At 54.6% G+C, this 21,062-nt stretch overlaps 1 protein-coding gene across 21 annotated transcripts in view; it reads right to left on the bottom strand.

The window, feature by feature from the left end:
* The window catches only part of TNS1 (tensin 1), a 251,427-nt gene that overhangs the window by 65,704 nt on the left and 164,661 nt on the right, over window positions 1-21,062 (bottom strand). The gene's annotated exons all lie outside the window — the stretch shown is intronic.

Genomic DNA, 21,062 nt, shown 5'->3' with positions numbered 1-21,062 from the left:
ACAGAACCTCACCCACCCACTCCTGCAAGAGACCCCTGAGTTCTGGGTGAGTCACTGAAGTCTCAATGACTTCAAGTTACAGAGAATTCACCGTTTAAACCTGCAAGTGACACGCGCCCCACGCTGCAGGAGAAGGCGAAACCCCCCCCAGGGTCTCTGCCAATCTGACCCGGGGGGGAAATTCCTTCCTGACCCTAAATTTGGTGATCAGTCAGACCCTGAATATGTGGGCAAGACCCCATAGCCAGAAACCTGGGAAAGAATTCTCTGTAGTAACTCAGAACCTAGGGTTACCATACGTCCGGTTTTTCCCGGACATGTCCGGCTTTTCGGCAATCAAACCCCCGTCCGGGGGGAATTGCCAAAAAGCCAAACATATCCGGGAAAATGCCGGCCGGGCACTTCCCCTCCCGCGGCGGCTCTGCTCCTCCCCTGACTCTTCGGCTCTGTTTAAGAGCCAAGCTGCCCGAGCGCTATGGGCTTCAGGCAGCCCCCTTGCCTCCGGACCCCAGCCGCCGGCCGGGCACTTCCCCTCCCGGGCTCCGGCGGCACAGGGTCCGGAGGCATGGGGGCTGCCCGAAGCCGGTAACGCTGGGGCAGCTCGGCTCTTAAACAGAGCCGAAGAGTCAGGGGAGAAGCAGAGCCTCCAGCCGCAGCGGCTCTGCTCCTCCCCTGACTCTTCGGCTCTGTTTAAGAGCCGAGCGCTACGGGCTTTGGGCAGCCCCCGTGCCTCCAGACCCTGCGCCGCCGGAGCCCGGGAGGGGAAGTGCTCGGCTGGGGGCGCAGGGTCCAGAGGCAAGGGGGCTGCCCGAAGCCCAAGCGCTACCAGCTTCACGGTTTGCCGGGCAGCCTCCAGACCCTGTGCCCCCAGCTGGGCGCTTCCCCTCCCGGGCTCCAGCTGCGCTCGGGCAGCCCTTTTCGCGTGGCTGGGAGTGGGAGGGAGGAGGGGGCGGAGTTGGGGCGGGGAAGGGGTGGAGTTGGGGCGGGGAAGGGGTGGAGTTGGGGCGGGGCTGGGGGTGGGAAACGGGCGGGGCCAGGGCCCCGTGGAGGGTCCTCTTTTTTTATTTGTTAAATATGGTAACCCTATCAGAATCCTTCCCATCTAGTGTGTCCCATCACAGGCCATTGGGGATATCTGCTGGTAGCAGTCGAAGATCGGCTACATGCCATTGTCGGCAGTGTCATCACACCAGCCCCTCCCTACACTTATCGCGCTCAGTCTTGAAGCCAGCCCCCACTGCTCCCCTGGGATGGCTGCTCCAGAACTTCTCACACGAACAAGGGGGATGGCTGGCTGGCTTCTTAGATTCCAGGCCAGAAAGGACCATTGTGATCATCTAGTCTGACCTCCTGGATAACACCGGCCAGAGAACTCCCCTGAAATAATCCGCTCTAGCTCAAACGGAGGTGGTTGTTTTTTAAAATCCAACCTTGATTTTAAAATAGCCAGTGACGGCAAATCCACCAGACCCCGCGGTAAACTGTACCAATGATGAATTACTCCCACCGGTAACATGTCCGCCTTATTTCCAGTCTGGATTTGTCTAGCTTCAATTTCCAGCCATTGGATATTTGTCTGCTAGGTCAGGAGTTCTTGGGGGTTTTCTTTCTGAGGCCCCCCCAATACGCTATAAAAATTCCAGGGCCGAGCAGGGCGGCCTCTGGGCTTCAGCCACCGGAGAGCGAGGGGCTTGGGTTTTAGACATGCAGGGCGTGGGGCTCAGGGAGAGGGGGACTCGGAACTCTAGCCACTGGATGGGAGTTCAGGCTTCAGCCTTGCGGAGATGGGGGCTTTTTTCCTACAGGGCTGAGGGCTTGGGGCTTCTGCCCCATGGGGCGGGGGACTCGAGGCCCCAGGCTTCAACCACTGGGGGGGGGGGGGGGGGGGCTTGGGGCTCTGGGCTACTGCCCTGGCTTTAGCCGTACAGGGCAGGGGGATTCGGGGATTTAGCCCTGCAAGATGTGGGGGTCAGGGTTTCTGCCCCATGGGGCGCTAGGGGTCAGGGCTCCCAGCTTTAGCCCCGGAGGGCACCAGGGCTCCTGGCTTTAGCCCCACGGGGCACTGGGTCTCAGGGCTCAGCTGGAAGATGATTCCCCTTTCACGGTTACATTTGGAGACCTGTCAGTTGGCCAGTTTTAAATCCATTTAATGGAGCTCTCCCTCCCTTGCTCGTCCCCAGAGAATCGGAGCCTCTCCTGGGGCCAGCCCACCCAGCAGCATTTCAGACCGAGACATTTGTGACCGCGGACACTGCTCTTGTGACCACGTTTCAGCCACGACGCAGCGTCACAAGCCCAGTGTGGTCCCACTGCGGGACAAGACCCGGGCTCCCTGCCTGCAGGAAACTGCCTGCTCCATTCTGCACCTTGCGCTCAATGACCGAGCCCCGGCAGGGCTGGACTGAAGCGGCGATGGGGCGACACCGTAAGTCAGACGCCATCGCCTCGCCACGGGGCTACGCTGAGTCGGCTGTTCAGTTTGGGAGACTCCATCATGCTCCGTTTGCCCCGGCTGACCTCACGCCCAAGCGAAGCAACCAGCCGCTTTGGACCCCACCCTCTTGCAGGCCCTACAGCCCATCCTAGCTCTGCAGATCCCATCCGGGGCCTGATCCCGGCGTGGGAGCAACCTCACAGCCTGGTCCCTCCTGCTGGCACATGGGGGCTCTGCAAAGTGCAGGGCCGGCTGCCGTCCTCCAGGTGACTTTCGGGTTTTTCCAAACGGGTCCCCCAGCCTTAATTTGAAACTGCTCTCTGCTCCAGGGCAGGGAGTTGGGGAACATGAGGTGCCAGGAGAATGTCGTCTCATATCAGAGGTGCTGCCTTGGCACTACGAGTGTGGCACGGAACAGCAGAGCAAGCCATCTATTTCCCCACTCCGCCCTCCTGCCGAAAGGCCCCTCTCTCCCCGTTGGAGTCTCTCCATTTGTTTTCCCAGATCCCCAGTGAGGTTTCCTGGAAGGCCAGGGAGGCAACATTAAACGCTTTCTTTTTAGAGGAAAAAGTGACTCTCCTCTGGCCGCGAGCCAGAGGCCTGACTCAGAGCCGGAAGACGGCTTCATGCGACAGCGTGAAATCAGAACGCTCTGAGCTGCAGGCAAACACTTCCACAACAGAGCCAGGCGTACCACAGGAGGGAGGCTAACCAGCCCCTATGCTCCTGTCCAAACACGGTAACCTCCACCCAATATGGACACACACACACAGAGCACAACCACCATGCAGCACGTGCTCGCACACACGCAGCCTGACACCCCAGAGCAACACCCACGCAATGCACATCCCAGTCCACAACCCCCAAACAACAAGCACACATAAACACAGCAACAGCCGTGCAGTCGCACAGGGACCCCGCCGCAAGCGACAGCCCCGCAGTGTGCGCACGCACAAAATCACAACAATACCCCTGCCACAAGCGCACAGCGAGCCACGCAAACACACAGCAACATGCATACGACAGGTGTCTGCCCATGCACACCCATGGAATGACAGACACACACACACAGCAACTCCCACACATTGTGTCTGCACCCATGTGCCCATGCAGCAACACTATGGGCAACGGGCATACTATTTCTTGATTAAGGATGGCAAAAAGTCCTCTCTGTACAGAGTGGGACATACAAACCTAGGAAGACACAGTTTGAGATGGGGGGGTTTGATGGATGGGGGGGTTTGATCCTACTTGTATAAGTAGGGGCATTGCCAGCAGCTCGAGGGACGTGATCATGCCCCTGTACTCGGCATTGGTGAGGCCTCATCTGGAGTACTGTGTCCAGTTTTGGGCCCCACACTACAAGAAGGATGTGGAAAAATTGGAAAGAGTCCAGTGGAGGGCAACAAAAATGATTAGGGGGCTGGAGCACATGACTTATGAGGAGATGCTGAGGGAACTGGGATTGTTTAGTCTGCAGAAGAGACGAGTGAGGGGGGATTTGATAGCTGCTTTCAACTACCTGAAGGGGGGTTCCAAAGAGGATGGAGCTCGGCTGTTCTCAGTGGTGGTAGATGACAGAACAAGGAGCAATGGTCTCAAGTTGCAGTGGGGGAGGTTTAGGTTGGATATTAGGAAAAACTTTTTCACTAGGAGGGTGGTGAAGCACTGGAATGGGTTCCCTAGGGAGGTGGTGGAGTCTCCATCCTTAGAGGTTTTTAAGGTCAGGCTTGACAAAGCCCTGGCTGGGATGATTTAGTTGGGGGATTGGTCCTGCTTTGAGCAGAGGTTTGGACTAGATGACCTCCTGAGGTCCCCTCCAACTCTATGATTCTATGAAAGCGAGCGCGGTGAAGTCTTTTTTCGATTTCAGTGGGCTTTGGGTCAGGCCACAAATTCTTATACATTCTACACCGTATTATTCATTTTTCGCCTTCGGTCCCTTGTTAGTTTTTTGTGCAGATGTAGCCGGGTTAAGTTCAGTCGAAAGCAAGCTCAGGCCACTGAACTGGTCCGTGGACATCAAGAGTTAAATGTCCTTCTGTCCCAGGAGTCTAAGATCTTGGGCCGGGAAGAATGATGAAGATTTTCCCAGGGAGAGATGCCCAGCCCCGGCGTGGCTTTCAATGGCTCCGTACACCCCCACCAAACCGGCCGGTCCCCAGCCTTACTCAACAGCAACTCCTCAGCGAACCGTCAAACAAAGGCAATTGGGCGCCCAGAGCTCTGGAGAGCGCCCAGCCTTCTCCTGCCAGCGGACACGCCTCTGCCCAGCTTTGGGGAGAGGATGTTGATCCAACATTCCTCCCGCAGGCAGGGCAGCCGTGACCCGGCTCTGCGGGGAACCCAGGGGTTGACTCAGCGGAGCTCTCTTCCCAGAGGGGAGATCCAGAGCAATGCCTCCTTCCAGACCAAAGAATCAGCTCTCCCGGGCTCGCCCCACTAGCCAAGCCCACATGCTCTAGGCTCTTTGCTGCCATTCAAGATAAGCGACGCTCCTCGCGCCGAAGCACAAGCAGGACAAGCAGCGCCACTCGGGCTGTTATAGCTGAAGCATGCCCTGGAGGCTGGGCACAAGCCACGGGGAGGCACGCGCCGGCAGGCTATGTCCATACCAAATAAATAAAGTACGTGGCCCAGGAAAAAATAGAGGAAGAGGCTCGAATTAGCGCCCTGGTTCAGAACCCGCCCTGCTGCCGGGAGAAGCATCTCAAAAGCATCCGCAGAATGGGCTTTTGGCAGGGGCCAGGGGGGGGGATTTTTAAAGCTCAAAGTGAGGCCAGCAAAGTCCCGACGTGGCCTTTGGAGCAGATTCTCTTTGCGAGGGATGGAGGCGATGAGCCAGCAGGGAGGCCGAGCCATGGGGACAAACAGCGGGAGCTTGAGACGCTTACAAATGGGACGATATGCCAGGCCTGGGCTCGGTGACCCACGGGTAGGGTTGCCAATTTCGGTTGGATGTATTCCTGGAGATTTCCTCACATGACATCATCTTTAATTAAAGAGTCGTCTTTAATTCCTGGAGACTCCAAGCCAATCCTGGAGGGTTGGCAACCCTACCCACGAGGCCCTTGCCAGGCTGATGGCCTAAGTTCCCAGCCCTCTTCCACGCATTGCTGTCCGAGGGGACCTCTACACTGCCATACAGGAGCCGAGGCCCCACTGCGACTGCCCGCTCAGCTCACTCGGGCGGTGGGGCTACAAATTGCAGGGGAGATGTTTGAGCACCACCCAGCCCAAAGTGACCGGGGCAAATCAGGAGACAGAGTCCCCCCAGCCTAAGGAGCTCGCCCCGGCTTCCTGTCTCCTTGGAGCGACACCAAGCACTGCTACTGGTTAAGTCGGGCTGGCTCAGAGTGGTTGGAGCCAAATTATTTCCTGCTCCGATTTAGCCCATTCCACCATGGCTTGGAAACACCGACTGCTCGGTCCCAGCAGACGCCCGCGAGGCAGGTACGAACCAGCTGCAGGCGGGTTAAGTGACTCACCCATGCCATACGAGGAGTCGGTGTCAGAACTGGGACTATAACTCACGGCTCTCGACTCCCGCTCCTGTGCTTTAACCACTAGGCAACGTTGTACAAGAGCAACTTGCTCACAGACGGATGGAGATGAGAGACAGAAAAGCCCTCCTGAATCCACTTATGCACCCCTGCGCAGCAGATACAGCCCGAGCTCATGGCTTACAGATCGCTTTGGAGGGCACAGAACTAGCAACCTCACTATCTGGGACTGAATCCGGACCATCCTTTTGGGTCCGACAGGGCAGGGAGCAAGGTTAAAAATGACCAAACGCTTCTATTGCCGTGAAAAAAAAATCATGATTCTCTCTGCAGTGATGGAGAGGGTGGGGCGTGTTGCAGATTCGCCACATTCACAGCAAAACTGGCAGAATCCCAATTCCTGCTTGAAGCAAGCGGGCACCTGCTCCCCTGGTCAGTTGTCAGACACAAGTGCCAAGCCAAACCAGGGACGGTCCGTCCAAATCTCTGTCCAATGAGAATGCCCCACCTCATCTGTCTCTTGTTTCCCTAGACCATCTGGGATGGTGGCAGCATCCTCACCCTGGCATGCAAAGCACTCATCATTAGCTTACTAACTTAGCAGCTGTTATTTTTCAAAGGTATCTGACACAACGAGAATGTTTTTGTTCGATCCACCTGTATTGATTCAGGCAGAGAGGATGGAGAAGGGTCCAAACAAAACCTCGGGGCTTTGCTAGAGGAATTCCCTATTCTGCTCTGCCCCACGCCCATCTCCGTGCTCTCTGATCCCACGGACCCAGGCGCACTGATCTAAACCGAACAGTACAATAGCACGACTCTCCAATTCTCCGACAGCTTTACCCTGCTCTCTGGCCTTCATCCCCCTGCTTGTCCCTTCCCCTTTGCGCAGAGAGAAATCAAACAACAAACAGATTGTAGGACAGGAGCGAGTGGCTGAAGCAGCCGATTCAGATCAATCCAACTTTCTCCAGACACTGGTGGCCACATTCAAATACACTTCCCAAATCGCCGGCCGATGGTGCAAAGCAGGTGTGGCACAGCAGAGCATAAACTGCTGCCCAAGACGAAGGGAAACAAGCGAATCGGCCTCTATGCCAGCAGATCGCAGGAGCAGGGGAAAGACAGCACAGGAGAGGAGCAGAGTTAAAATCGCCTGGGGATGTGGCTACTTGATTTGGTCGACACCCCATCCTGAGAGTCCTACCCGCCGTGTGACCAACTCTGCCCCTCTGCCCACTGGGCTCTGAGCTCAGGACAGCTCCAGGGCTGAATTACACCCACTGGGAATCCGGCCCCTGGTTGTCTCCAAACGCATTGCCCCGAAGTGACAGCCAGACCAGCTGGCAGGTGGGGACTGCGCGGCCCTGCGACGGGACGGGGAGCACGGGAAGCAGGCTGGGTTCCCAACAGGAGCTCCAGGCATTCACTCAGCCCCTGTCCTTCAATCCCGACAGGGTTTCTGTTTCATCGCCTGCCCAGCTATGAGGCTCGGCAGTGCCAAGGAGCCGTCTCTGCCCTCAGCGGGGAAGTGCTGAGATCTGCCTGGCTCTAGGGTGTCGTTAACCAGCAAATTACAGTCTCCCCGTCTTGCAAACCAAATTGGGTCAGATTCACGAGGAAGCAAAGCCCAGCCCAGGAGTCAGAACTTACCAGCTGGATGGAAGGAAAACACCCAGCAGAAGAGGAGGAACTGGGTTAATTTCCTTCCCTTGCTGTTCACTCCCTTTTCCTTCAGTGCCGGAGCTTTCTAAGAGTTCCTGAGAGATGGCAGCCCCAGCTCTGTCTGTCTCCTACCCTGTCTCTCCGCCTGTCAGGAACTGGAGCGGGGTGTTTCCTGGCTCGTGGGATAAAACGCCGTCTGTAATTTCAGCCAGTTGGATCCCAAGGATTTATCATCCTGCAGCTATGTGATTTTAGTATGACATCACGGAGGCTGCGAGTCCAGCAGCCCTGCACTGGGCGGCCGCTAGACAGAGCACTCGCCCAGAGCCGGGCGGCGAGAGGGAAGGAGGTGGAGAAAGGGAGGAGAGGTGAATGGGCAGAGAGTGTGGTGGGGCAGGGGATGAAGAGAGGGAGATGGAAATTCAGAGACCAGACAGAGCCAGACAGCCCGAAAGAGGAGGTGATTTTTCCATTCCCCCCGGGCCTCAGCTCTCTGCGAACGGGACCACACAAGGGACGTCCGTGCTCCTCCAGCTGCGGAACAATCACATGAGAAGGACGGGGGTTAAACAGAGCCTGTGGCCAACCGAGTGACACTGGAACAAATTCACCCCGATTGAACCCCACTGAAGCCAATGGAGGGATGAGAACGTAGTCTATCGAGAAGGAAGCAGAGATAGATAGATAGATAGACAGACAGACAAGGGGTGTATGGGGATAGATAGATAGATAGATAGATAGATAGATAGATAGATAGATAGATGGGTGTATGGGGATGGATAGATAGATAGAGCGGGGTGTATGGGAATTGATGGATGGATAGAGGGATGGAAAGCTAGATGGATAGATATATAGATGGGTGTATGGGGATGGATAGATAGATAGAGGGGGTGTATGGGAATAGATGGTTGATAGAGGGATGGATAGCTAGATGGATAGATAGATAGATGGGTGTATGGGGATGGATAGATAGCTAGAGGGGGTGTATGGGAATTGATGGATGGATAGAGGGATGGATAGAGGGATGGATAGAGGGATGGATAGCTAGAGGGGGTGTATGGGAATAGATGGCTGATAGATAGATAGATAGATAGATAGATAGATAGATAGATAGATAGATAGATAGATAGATAGATAGATAGATAGATAGAGGGGGTGTATGGGAATAGATGGTTGATAGAGGGATGGATAGCTAGATGGATAGATAGATAGATGGGTGGTGTATGGGGATGGATAGATAGATAGAGGGGGTGTATGGGAATAGACGGTTGATAGAGGGATGGATAGCTAGATGGATAGCTAGAGGGGGTGTATGGGAATAGATAGATAGATAGATAGATAGATAGATAGATAGATAGATAGATAGATAGATAGATAGATAGATAGATAGAGGGGGTGTATGGGAATAGATGGTTGATAGAGGGATGGATAGCTAGATGGATAGATAGATAGATAGATGGGTGGTGTATGGGGATAGATAGATAGATAGATAGATAGATAGATAGATAGATAGATAGATAGATAGATAGATAGATAGATAGATAGATAGATAGATAGATAGATAGATAGATGGGTGTATGGGGATGGATAGATAGATAGAGGGGGTGTATGGGGATAGATAGATAGAGGGGGTGTATGGGAATAGACGGTTGATAGAGGGATGGATAGCTAGATGGATAGATAGATAGATAGATAGATGGGTGGTGTATGGGGATAGATAGATAGAGGGGGTGTATGGGAATAGATGGTTGATAGAGGGATGGATAGCTAGATGGATAGATAGAGGGGGCTTTTTTATTCAAACCAGGACATGCATCGCAGCTGAAATAGCATCAGGACAGGGCAGTTTCAGGGCCTCGGGAATCTTGCCCCACCCTTCGGGAGGTTCGAAATACAAAGGCATTCTCACACGCTGTGCAGACACACGCAGTTCAGCCTCCTGTTATTTTAGCAGCCAGGTCTAGTGCTGGAAGACACTTTCCGAGCACAGTTCCAGCCGGCTGGGCTCTACACGCGCTCGCTCTCTTTCTTATTCAGACAGGTTTAAGTTTCAAGGAAACTTTGACAGTGAAAACAAGGAATCACTTTCGCTGGGTATTAACCATTTTTTCCTCCTTTTCCTCGCCGAAAGAGGCTGCGCAAGGCCTCCTACCCACCGAGAAAGCCCTGCCGGCACTGTGCCCTGTTGCAGTGATGGCAGAACACAGATGGGGCATACTCCAGAGTGGTGTCCAGCACCCACGACGTACGGTTCGGGTGCCCCGCGCCACTCCAAATCAGGGTGAAGATTCAGCGTTTGACTTAAGAAAAATACCCCAAAGCGGGGATGATGCAAACACTTACTCTTCAGCACAGTATCCCAAAGCGCTTGGCAAACATTCCTACAGCAAGACTCACAGCAACCCCTGGGAATAGGTGAGAATGACAGTCCCCATTTAACAGATGGGGAAACTGAGGCACTGGGAAGTAAAGCGTCTTGCCGCAAGTCACACCAAGAGTTTGCTCTTCTGCCTCCCAGTCCCAGGCTGCAGCCACTAGACAGTGCTGCCCGCTCCATGCTCTGATCTGGCTGAACCTCGTGGGAAGCTCAGGAAAACAGGCTCTGTCCCAGTTCTTTAGCATTTCCCCTTCTGGAGCCAGGGCATGGATGTGACACAGACAAGCTGGGTTAGTTTGGAAGGCAGGGAACATTTGGGGGGTTGAGTTTCTGCCAAAGATTCAGGCCAGCTCTTATTGTTGGTGAGCCGGTTCAGGAGCCAGTGGGGTGGGAGTGATTCCAGGAGGGCATCTGGCCACCTTCTCCATCATCATATGGGGTACGTCTACCCGGCAATCAGAGCTGTGCCTGCAGGACGCACGGACAGACCCGAGCTAGCGTCGACTGCGCTAGAGCGGAGAAGACACGGCAGCACGGGCTGGCTGCTCAGGTGTAGAGAACAGGGTCCCAAGCAGGTTTGTACGGCCCATGCTACAGACGCTTCCCGGCAATGGTTAGTGGAGTCAGCAGACATCTCCACGCGCTGCATGCCCGCCGCCGCCGGCAGTGGAGACAGACTCGATACGTCCAATGTCCCTCGCGCTTGCGCCGACCATGCTACCGAGAACCGCCCCCCGGAGTACCAGCCAATCCTGCACTCCTCTGCCTTCAAATCACAGAGCAGACTCAGAGCCCAAGCCAGCGGAGGGGACAACGAGAGTTCTTCAACCTTAGGCTGTCTACACTCGCGAGCGTACAGCGGTAGAGCTGTACTGCTCGGGTAGCTGCTCGGTGCCAACGGGAGAGCTCTCCCATGCTTTGGCTGCACCAGGGCCTCTTGGGCCCCACACCGCAGCTGAGAAGGAGGGCATGACCTGCGCTCCCCCAGACCATCGCCACGCTGGTTAATGCATGCTGCTGGCTGCCCCTGGGCAGGCTGTGATCAGCTCCAGCGGGTGCACTGCTCCCTGACAGACTCACTCCCACTCCCATGCTGCCTCCTGGACCCAGCCCACCTCTACATCCCACCGGGAGGCTGGCACTTAGGAAGACGCTGTGGCCACTAGCCAGTGTGCCTGTGCCAGGCCTCATAACCGGGCACCTGCCCCAGGACCTTCGCACTGCAGCCACCATCCCCGTCTTCTCCTCCCCGGTCACCTCCTGCCCTGCTGCTCCCACCGGGTAACTTCCCAGCCTGGTCCCTGTGAGCACAGGCCAGACGAGAGGCTGCGGCTGACTCCACTCTCCAGTCAAGCGGAAGGGATGGGTCTTGGAATGGGGTGGGGAGATCACCCAAATCGTCAAGATGCAGAGCTCTGGGGCGTGGGTCCAGCCCGCCCTGCACCACCTAGTTAAGGAACATGATGAGCTCCAGCCGTGCCAGAGGCCGGTCAGTGCTGTGAGTGTGCCAGGAACGGGTGCAAGAGATCAAACAGCCGGCCAGGGAGAGAAGGGAGGAGTCGTCGGCTCCGGCATCTGCAGAATGTTTTAAAGGCCCAGGCAGACCAAGCCCACCGCCACGCCAGGCTGCTGTAAACAGAACCCCAGGAAGGCAATGGGGGAGCGATTCCAGCAGCAGCGAGAGGCATATGCCAAAACAATTACTCAGGTGGGGAATTAGCAAGTCTCCTGCAGATGTCGGAGCTGGACGCGGGTCAAAGGCATCCAATCCCCCATTGCCAGCCCGTAAAGTCCTTTCACAGACGACATTCAAAATCGCTTAGCTAACAGTAGGCGGGAGGGGGGAAACGGGGAAAGGGGGGAACTGGAGAAGATGGAGAGATTCAGGGGAGGAATGGACAGAACCGTCGCTGTAGGGAGGCTACGCCGCCCCCCCTTACCCACGGCAGGGCTGTGTGAGCGCTGCCTAGGGGGCTACACCGCCCCATAACGAACCGTGGGACTGATTTCATGACGCACGTCCTGAGGTAAAGACGTGCATGAGACGGGGTCTCCCTGCCATGCGATACATCAGCGCATGCACCGCCCAGGGCCCCCAACTCCCGCTGGCTTCCCCGGGAGTCACACGGGCACCGGTGTGCTGCAGGATTGGGACTAGCAGATCAGGGAACGGGATTTCTGGAGGCCGCCTGGCAGACGGTTAGAGCTGGGGACTGACAGTCAGGACACTCCAGGATTCTCAGCATTGCTCTGGGAGTGGAGCAGTTTAAGCTAGAGAGTAGAGCCGGGGGGGGGGGGGGGGGGTTTCCGCCCTATCCCTACCACTGGTGCATGGGGCGGAAAATCACTGAGTTGAAAAATGTTTATATTTGGGTGCTTAACTTTGAGGCACCGAAATAAAAGGCCCAATTACCACAGAGGAGGAAACCTTTCAGCCCTGACTGGAGTCAACGGGAGCCGTGAGATTCAGCACCCTGGCTTACTTAGCTGCCTAAATACGGACACAGGTGTCTAACTGCAAGCACCTACCTTGGAAAATGTTGGCCTTACTGGGGATAAAGGCAGCGACAGGCCGACACCCAGCAGCAGTAAGAACAGACGTGGCTTGTGTTGTCCAAGGGAATGCTATGTTCCATGACTGTCATGTTTTTTTCTGAGGCCAGGATATAACATTTATTTCTTGGGATCCAGGTCCCCATTACAAGCCCCTGCAGAGGATGGATCTAGGCTGTTCTCAGTGGCAGCAGATGACAGAACAGGGAGTAATGGTCTCAAGTTGCAGTGAGGGAGGTCTAGTTGGATATTAGGAAAAACTGTTTCACTAGGAGGGTGGTGAAGCACTGGAATGCGTTACCTAGGGAGGTGGTGGAATCTCCATCCTTAGAGGTTTTTAGGGCCCGGCTTGACAAAGCCCTGGCTGGGATGATTTAGTTGGGGATTGGTCCTGCTTTGAGCAGGAGGTTGGACTAGATGACCTCCTGAGGTCCCTTCCAACCCTGATATTCTATGATTCTATGAATTTCCAGTGACAGAAGGAAGGGCCGGTCTGGCAGCCCTAGGGTGGGAGGCACAGGGCTGCTAAACTTACAGAGGGATCTAATGTCTGCTCCCTTCCCGCCCTGTTCCCAGTGGGAGCCAGGCATGTGGCTGAAGTAGCAAGGTCCTTGCTGATGGAGACATTGCATTAACGGGCTCCTAGCTGCTAGCCCACACTGGCCAGCACAAAGGCCATTGGAATGGGGAGAAAGATGGTGGTGAAGGTTGGTGGGCCCTGAGATCTTTCTACCACATTACTCAAAAAACGAAACCAATTATAACTTTGGACTGGCTTTTATCCTATTATCACCCTGTGGATTTCCCTCTCCTTCCAGAGGAACCTGCTACCCAACCTTCCACGTGCAACGGAGGTGAAGCAATCGAATGCCCAAGGCCTCGGCTCACCAAGGATGGAGCCTTCGAGACAGACCAGTCTGGCAGGCGCTAGGTCCCATCTAGGTCCTCCCACAGGCAGCGAGCTGTTATGAATCTGTACTACGGGACCAACCAGGCCCAACCGAGACCACAGCCCTAGAGAGCTGCATGCTGCACTGACTTGTAGCAAGAGACAGCTCCCGCCCCAAAGAGCTTACAATCTGAATAGATAAGGCAGAAAAAGGGTGGGAGAAAGGAAGGATAATTTCTCCTCATTTTACAGCGGGGGAAACTGAGGCACAGAAAGACGAAGTGACTGGCCCAGGGTCACACAGGGAGTCTGTGGCAAAGTCAGGAAGTGACTGTAGATCCCCCAAGTTCCAATCCAGCGCCTTAACCACAGCAGTATAAGAGATCTCCCCACACTACACTCCCCAGAGCTCCATCCAGTCTCATTTTACGTGTCTCAGGTGAATGGCGCGCCCACCGCTTTCTTTGGGAGGCCATTACGGCGTGACAGAAGCAGAGGGGGTTTCTTTCAGAACCACAGGCAGACAGATCTCATGCACAGGGCCATTTGGCTGATATTTAGTTGATCTTTTCCGCTGCTGAACTTCCCTCTGCTCAGTCACTCTGGCCCGGATCGTGCGGGACGGTTCCGATCTCGCCATTAACCCAGCTCGACAGCATGGCTGAGAACGCTACAGAGAGAGAGTGACTCCGCCGGCCACTCTCAGACTGTCCCTTGCAGACAAATGCTATTTGTGAGGATACCACAACGCCCTGGAGTAACAGGATAAATGTGCTGCCTCATGGAGAGCCCTGAAATACATCCTGGGCAACAGCTATTTTCACCATGCCAGTGCGATTAACCCCGGATTTATTTCTGTGATGCAGACACAGCGCAGCAGAGAGTTGAAGGAGGCACATCAGACATGACCTAGACTTGAGAGTGCTCAGATATGATGGTGAAAGGGCTCTATGAGAAAGACAGACAGACAGACAGACGGGGTGTGTGGGGATAGACAGACAGACGGGGTGTATGGGGATAGACAGACAGACAGACGGGGTGTTTGGGAATAAACAGACAGACGGGGTGTATGGGGATAGACAGACAGACAGACGGGGTGTGTGGGGATAGACAGACAGATGGGGTGTATGGGGATAGACAGACAGACAGACGGGGTGTGTGGGGATAGACAGACAGATGGGGTGTATGGGGATAGACAGACAGACAGACGGGGTGTATGGGAATAGACAGATGGGGTGTTTGGGGATAGACAGACAGATGGGGTGTATGGGGATAGACAGACAGACGGGGTGTGTGGGGATAGACAGACAGACGGGGTGTATGGGAATAGACAGACAGACGGGGTGTTTGGGAATAAACAGACAGACGGGGTGTATGGGGATAGACAGACGGGGTGTTTGGGAATAGACAGACAGACAGACAGGGTGTGTGGGGATAGATAGACAGGCAGAAAGACAGACAGGGTGTATGGGGATAGACAGACAGGCAGATGAGGTGTATGGGAAAAGACAGACAGACGGGGTGTATGGGGATAGACAGACAGACGGGGTGTATGGGGATAGACAGACAGACAGACAGGGTGTGTGGGGATAGATAGACAGGCAGAAAGACAGACAGGGTGTATGGGGATAGACAGACAGGCAGATGAGGTGTATGGGAAAAGACAGACAGACGGGGTGTATGGGGATAGACAGACAGACGGGGTGTATGGGGATAGACAGACAGACAGACAGGGTGTGTGGGGATAGATAGACAGGCAGAAAGACAGACAGGGTGTATGGGGATAGACAGACAGGCAGATGAGGTGTATGGGAAAAGACAGACAGACGGGGTGTATGGGGATAGACAGACAGACGGGGTGTATGGGGATAGACAGACAGACAGACAGGGTGTGTGGGGATAGATAGACAGGCAGAAAGACAGACAGGGTGTATGGGGATAGACAGACAGGCAGATGAGGTGTATGGGAAAAGACAGACAGACCGGGTGTATGGGGATAGATAGATAGAAAGACAGACGGGGTGTATAGGGATAGACAGACAGACAGACAGGGTGTGTGGGGATAGATAGACAGGCAGAAAGACAGACAGGGTGTATGGGGATAGACAGACAGGCAGATGAGGTGTATGGGAAAAGACAGACAGACGGGGTGTATGGGGATAGACAGACAGACGGGGTGTATGGGGATAGACAGACAGACAGACAGGGTGTGTGGGGATAGATAGACAGGCAGAAAGACAGACAGGGTGTATGGGGATAGACAGACAGGCAGATGAGGTGTATGGGAAAAGACAGACAGACCGGGTGTATGGGGATAGATAGATAGAAAGACAGACAGGGTGTATGGGGATAGACAGACAGGCAGATGAGGTGTATGGGAAAAGACAGACAGACGGGGTGTATGGGGATAGACAGACAGACGGGGTGTATGGGGATAGACAGACAGACAGACAGGGTGTGTGGGGATAGATAGACAGGCAGAAAGACAGACAGGGTGTATGGGGATAGACAGACAGGCAGATGAGGTGTATGGGAAAAGACAGACAGACGGGGTGTATGGGGATAGACAGACAGACGGGGTGTATGGGGATAGACAGACAGACAGACAGGGTGTGTGGGGATAGATAGACAGGCAGAAAGACAGACAGGGTGTATGGGGATAGACAGACAGGCAGATGAGGTGTATGGGAAAAGACAGACAGACCGGGTGTATGGGGATAGATAGATAGAAAGACAGACGGGGTGTATAGGGATAGACAGACAGATAGACAGGGTGTATGGGAATAGATAGACAGACAGATGGGGTGTATGGGGATAGACAGACAGACAGATGGGGTATATGAGGATAGACAGACAGACAGATAGATAGATAGATAGATAGATAGATAGATAGATAGATAGATAGTCTACCTAATCTAATCTCCATACACCCCCCGCCCGTCTATCCATCCTCGAACATATCTATCTATCTATGTTCAGGGATGGAAAGACAGACAGACAGACAGATAGTTAGCTCTTCCTCTATAGTTCTCATGTAACTAAGCTATTCATATTTAGATCTATTATTAGTGTATGTCTTTGTTTAAAACTTTCTTTCAATGAAAAATGGCCTTTTCCTTAAATAAATATTTTTGTTTCTTTCAAAATGTTCCTGATTTTCAACAACAAAAACCCCCTTAAAACCCCAATTTTTTTCCCTAAACTGAACGAAATATTTGTTGACAAATGAAACAAATTTCCATGAAATACTGTAGGGGGGGAAAGAAAGATCTTTTTTCCCTAGCAAATACTGCCCATTCTGATTTCTCCTGTGGTAGCGCCTATCCACTCAGGCAGGAGTTGAAGTCACAGGTCCGTCTACATGGCCTACGGACACAAGGCCCCTTAGGCTGAATGATTTCAAACACAAAGGTCCTTCGTACAATAACAGCTGGCAACAATTAATCCCTAAAGAAACGTCTTGCACACACTATAGAACTCGGGGGCTGGGACTCAAACCACTGCAGATGGTCTATCTGGCCAAATTAATGGGGTCTAGATCCTGGTTCCTCCTGTGGCTACATTGCACGGGTCTGCCAGGGGCGTGGGAGCCCACGCGGCATAGGGCCAGAAGAGCGAGTGCTAATCCCCACGCCCTGGCCTAGGGGGCATGGCCATATGGTCAAAGTGCTCATGCGCTCCACCAATCTCCGCCAGCTGGAATGGCCCCTGAGGGGTTGTTAAAGCTGGAATGGCCTACCTCCCTCCAGGAGCTGCACTGGCACCCAGCCAGCCCCAGGAAGGGGGGCCCAATAAGGAAGCAAAGAGCCATCTTTGCTCCCTACAGCTCCTGCCCTATGGGTGCATGCTTAGGATTCCCAGGAGATTTGAATTCCTGTCTAAAGCAAAGATTCAGAGCTGTGAACATTAACAAGCCAGGCCAGTGAGAGGAGATGCTCCCGCCGGAAGCAGCTGATGGGAGGTGGTGGAATCTCCTTCCTTGGAGGTATTTAAGGCCCAGCTTGACGAAGCCCTGGCTGGGATGATTTAGTTGGGGTTGGTCCCGCTTTGAGCAGGAGGTTGGACTAGATACCTCCTGAGGTCCCTTCCAACCCTGAGATTCTATGATTCCATGTGCACAGTTCCCCGCTCCCACCTGCCGTGACTTCCCCCGCAAACTGGCCGCGGCCTCCCCAGCGGGAGACAGGAGGCGGTGATATATGGCCGCTTTGGTGCTTAACCCAGCAAGACAAATGCTACCAAAGACGGGGAGGGATTTGGGGCAGGCTCTGGGCTGTAAATAACCATACTGGCTCAGGCGGAAAAACCCGAGAAACCGATCCAGATAAACCGCCTTGTTGTAACCGGCCCATGGGCTGAGCGCCACGGACACCACTGCTGGGAAAAGCTATTTAAGGGCAGTTACTGGTTCTAACATTTCTCATCTCTCCGAGGCCTGTCCATTGAGGCCGTGGGGTCACGTATCCAACGGCGTAAACCAGCATTGCTCCCCCAGAATCCACAGAGCCAGATCCCCAACGGGTGTATGCGGCCACAGTCCCGCTCGCTTTTGAGGGAGCGACGCCGATTTACCCCAGCCGAGGATCTGGCCCAATGTAAAACAGCTCCAGTCCAAACCCGTTGCAGAGGCTCTGCCCTGTTCTTTAAAAGAAGGTTTCTCTATAATAAGCGGCCGGCGCAGAGGCCTGCTGGCGGGCCGCGAGACAGAGGCATCGCCTCACTTGCTCACGGCCCCCTCACCAGGGAAGAACGTGGGCGCCCAAACGGCTCCCGGAGCACTCATGTCAGAGCGCGAGTGGCAGCTCTGGAGCGGAGCGGGGGGCTCAATCTCTCCGTCCTCGACGGGGCTTGCTTGGCCGTTTCTAGGCGTGGCATTTCTAGGGCACCCATGTTTGAGCTGCTTTTCCCCTCGGCGCAGCTCTCCTGGCACAGCTCCCGGTGGTGTTCGTGACGTGACGACGGCTGTCACCAGGCCGAACTCCCTGGGCCGGCTCTGCCTCCGCAGGTCAAGGGGGCCCAGGCGAGCGCTCTCTCTTCCCGGGGGACGTGCTCAGGCTGGGTTTGTCTACACGAGGGCTCCCTCCTTTGTGAGGCAGCCTGGCAGGAATGTGAAGCGGAGGGGTCAGGACCCCAGCCAACAATGCAGCATCTGTGGAGAAAACTCCTGCTGCAAATCCCATTGTCATGCCCCAGCCGCATGGCTCGGCTCCGCCCTGCCGAATGCCCACAGGGGGGCAAGGGGCTGTTTGCAGGAGGAGACAGAGGAGATCTGCCTCGGGAAGGAAAAAGGAAAACCTGGCACATGACGCCATGTGCATCCCTCCACCGCCCCAGCACTTGCTAGCGCAGAGAGATGCTCTCCCGGAACAGTTGTGAGGGTAGAGATTGTGAGGCGATCTGATAGACCGGGGCCGGCTAAGTACCTAGATAAGGAGATCGCCTGTTGCTGTGAGAGCTCTGCCCTGCCACACAGGGGCAGTGTTGTGACCGATACGATGGCAACAGGGGCGTCTCAGGGCGAGTTGGAGACGGGTCTGAAATCAACAAGGTGGAAATCCGTGAAGACAAGTGCAAAGTACCGCATGTGGGAAGGAAAAATCAGATGGGGAATGACTGGCCAGGCGGTTGCACTGCTGAAAAGATCCGGGGCTACTGGATTGAATACGAGTCAACAGTGTGATGCTGATGCGAGAACAGCTCACCTCATTCTGGGGTGTGTTAACAGGCACGTTGTATGTAAGACACGAGAGGGAACTGTCCCGCTCTGCTCGGCCCTGGGGAGGCCTCAGCTGGAGTGCTGGGTCCAGTACCGGGCACCCCACTTTAGGACAGATGTGGACAAACTAGAGACCGTCCAGAGGAGAGCAACAAAAATGAGAAAAGGTTTCAAAAACTTGCCCTAGGAGGAAAGCTTTAAAAACCTGGGCATGTTTAGTCGTGCGAAAAGGAGACGGAGGGGGGAGCTGATAACAGTCTTCTCATATGTGAAGGGCTGTTATAAAGAGGACAGTGATCAGTTGCTCTCCATGTCCACTGAAGGCAGGACAAGCAGTAACGGGTTTAATCTAACAAGGGGGGGGGTTAGGTTAGAGAATAGGAAAAAAATTGAACTCTCAGGGTCGTGCAGCTCTGGAATCGGCTTCCCAGGGAGGTTGTGGAATCTCCATCCCTGCAAGTTTTTAAGACCAGGTTGGACAAAGACCTGTCAGGGATGCTCAGGTTTACTTGGTCCTGTCTCAGAGCAGGGAGTTGGACTTGACGACCTCTTGAGGTCCCTTCCAGGCCTACAGTTCTCTGCTTCTATCTAAGATAGGCTGTCAGACAGATACCTGGCCTGTCCAGAGATGGCAGTCCCCGTCTATCTAATGTTCCCTGTTACCCAACACAGCACAGCTGGGTGACGTCTGTGTCCACTCTTCCATGGCTTCCTAGGGATGGTCTAGACAGTATTTGGTCCTGCCATGCGGGCAGGGGACTGGACTCGATGACCTCTCGAGGTCCCTTCCAGTCCTAGAATCTATGATTCTATGATTCTATGACAATTTGTTGGAATTTTAAACGCACTCAGTTTTGCTGGGCGGGAGACAATTTTGCCTTCGCTCTCCGGTAACATTTTGCTGGGGCTGGTGTTCACGGAAGGCCAATTTCAAAGTCACCCGCGCAAGGTGGCAAAGCGTTGGCCCCAAATTAAATTTTAAATTCCTGTGCCTGAGGGCTTCAGAGCTAAGGCAACCAGCAGAGAGAATCAAGCACACGACTTATCTGATCAAGCGCAGCCAAACAACACCGTTTGAAAACCCAAGACTCCCAAAGAACACAGCAAACGTTTGCAAAAAGAAAACTGGCAAAGAATTTCAAACAGCAAACCCGTTGGAGGACACTGCGATCCGCTTCTGGATCTTCTTCAGGCACAAAAAGAGGCTACATTCATCCAGTAAATAAATTACTGGCTGCAGGTGATCTGCCCAAAAGGATCCAGAAGGACTTGGAATTTTCCAGCTCTTTCCGCACTTGTACTAAGTGCACCATGCGCAGTGCAGGGTCCCAGTCCCAGGGTTTAAGGCTAGAAGGGACCCCCAGATCTGCGATCCCTCGTGCCGTGTCCCCTGGAGCCGCACCTGCCCTGCACCTCTCAGGATTGCTCTGCGTGCTCCCCGCCAGCCTCCTGGCCCAGCCAACACGGAGCGTGGCTGAGTAGCTCTTGTTCCCTACGGCCGCTGCGCCCTCCTGAGGGGACGTCGTGGACGGGACGCGGAGCCGACCCTCCAACTCACATGGCCACCTCGCCCCCCCCCCCCCCCGCACCGGCCTGCTGCCCGCAGCATTGGGGAGTGCTCTCACCCAGGGGAAAGCCAGCAGCGCTGGAAGGAAGGTACCAGCTGCCTGATCCCTCCCTCTCTCTCTGGTGCCGGTGCCAACTCCCCCAACAAACACACACTCATTCTTGCTATGCCAAAAATGTTGCATGCAGTTCTCGGACCAAATAAGGCGAGAAGAACGGTAAACAAGGTCCCACGCACACGCTCCCCCTAGGACACCCGCTCGCCCCCTCCCGCTCACATTGGCTTGTCCTCTCTGGACTGGGCTCCGGCTACGCAGCGCATCAAAGGCTTGGCTCTCCTCTTTTTCCACTCCAAGTTC

The sequence above is a fragment of the Chrysemys picta genome, chromosome 11, assembly GCF_011386835.1.
Source record: "Chrysemys picta bellii isolate R12L10 chromosome 11, ASM1138683v2, whole genome shotgun sequence".
In the NCBI taxonomy this organism is placed as follows: Eukaryota; Metazoa; Chordata; order Testudines; family Emydidae; genus Chrysemys; species Chrysemys picta.
This window is presented reverse-complemented; position numbering and strand designations above follow the sequence as displayed.